Genomic DNA, 1,629 nt, shown 5'->3' on the forward strand with positions numbered 1-1,629 from the left:
ACCCTCATTTTTTCTTTGGGAGATGTCAACCAGATGTCTTTTAGAATAATTTTGGCTCTGGGAAGTTTATAGGGAAACAACATTACTATTTCTCCTGCTATTAAAAATAGGAAATTTTGAAGCAGAAGTTTGGCTCAAGGTGTACAGAACTGTACAGCAGAGTTTCAGATCATATTAATGGAGATTACCTAAAGGAAATGCAGAGGAAAAGAGAAGAGAGCAAAGTTTAGAACCCAGGGTACATCCATAATTTCGGGGAGCAAGAGGAGAAACAGGGGCTCATTTGCAGAAGGAAGTAGCAGTATTGGAGATTATTAACAGAACATGTCAAGGTAGAAAAGGGTTGGCACATGTCCCTACACTTGGCACATTGGCAGTTAAGCAGAACACGGGGCAACCTTCGTCCAAGTACTTTCAGGGAAGTCAAGGCAGTTGTTTAAGGAAAGTGGAGATAACTGATATGATGATGCCTGTAGCCTGCTCTTTAAAGAAGTTTAACTGTAATGAAAGTGTGTTGTAAGTATGAATTGTTTCAAAAATAGTTAACCTGTGTCCATCGAGGCTCATAAAATAAGCTGCAAGCTGTTGTCCCACCCCCCACTCCCATATTGTCAGAGAATGTAGGTATTAGGAACAGCAACAACCAAAAATAAAAAATAAATAAATAAAATAAAATAAAAATCAGAACTTTATCTTTTCCTTAGAAAAACAGAAAAAAAAAACTTTCAAGGTAAGCTTTCTGCTAAGCATTTTTGTCCTGTCAAAGAAATTATGAATGCCCTGTTTACTAAGCAGTAAAAATGTTTTATTAGTAATCATAACTATTTGCAACTTAGTATTGCCTCAGTAACATTTAATCTCATTCTTAGTGAATCTCAGTTGTCATTTTTGCCTACTTATACACCATCTGTGAATGAATATGAAGCTGCCAACCGCTTCTAACCTTCAAAGTTAGCTTTTACACATTAACTATGTAAGACTCTAAAGGTTGAAACAGAGCTTGAATGAAAAAAGATAAATGTTTATTGAGAACTGCATATTCTGAATGATTCTTTCATTTATTTTATAAACTGTCATGGTGAGACCCAGGAAAAGTAAAGTGCATGACATTTACATCTGGTCACATTTTGTGCTTTTCAAGATTTGAAAATACATTTCATAGGAATAGTTTACTACAAGTATTGCTCCAGCTGCAAAGATGTTCTGCAATGGTTTTATCTATTAAGTTTGTAAAGTAAAAGTAATGGCCTTCACTAAAGGATTTTTCTTTGGGTGTTTTGGTTTTTAATATGGTGTAAAATTGAATCTATGTTCTTAATTAACTAAAAGTTTAATAGTATTTTTTTTAAAAAAAATTGAGATTTCATGTAAAAGCAATTAAAAAGCACAAGCCACCCATCTGTGACATTCAGCACTGGCACACTCTAGACCTGGGATCAGTGTAAGCCTCACTTTCCTATCAAAGCAGAATTGCAGCAATAGCACCGTGTGTGTGTGTATATGTATGTGTGTGTGTGTGTCATTGTGCCACAGAGATATATGTATATATCTATATATCTGTGTGTGTGTGTGTGTGTGTGTGTGTCATTGTACCACAGTGGCCATATAGATACTGTGGTTATTAGAATT

The 1,629-nt window shown here is 35.1% G+C and overlaps 1 protein-coding gene across 1 annotated transcript in view; it reads left to right on the plus strand.

Annotated features, from left to right (window-relative positions):
- Positions 1–1,629, plus strand: part of DNAH7 (dynein, axonemal, heavy chain 7) — a 205,444-nt gene that overhangs the window by 86,963 nt on the left and 116,852 nt on the right. The window lies entirely within an intron of this gene.

Source organism: Condylura cristata, unplaced genomic scaffold (genome assembly GCF_000260355.1).
Source record: "Condylura cristata isolate star-nosed mole 26May11 unplaced genomic scaffold, ConCri1.0 scaffold00002, whole genome shotgun sequence".
NCBI lineage: Eukaryota > Metazoa > Chordata > Mammalia > Eulipotyphla > Talpidae > Condylura > Condylura cristata.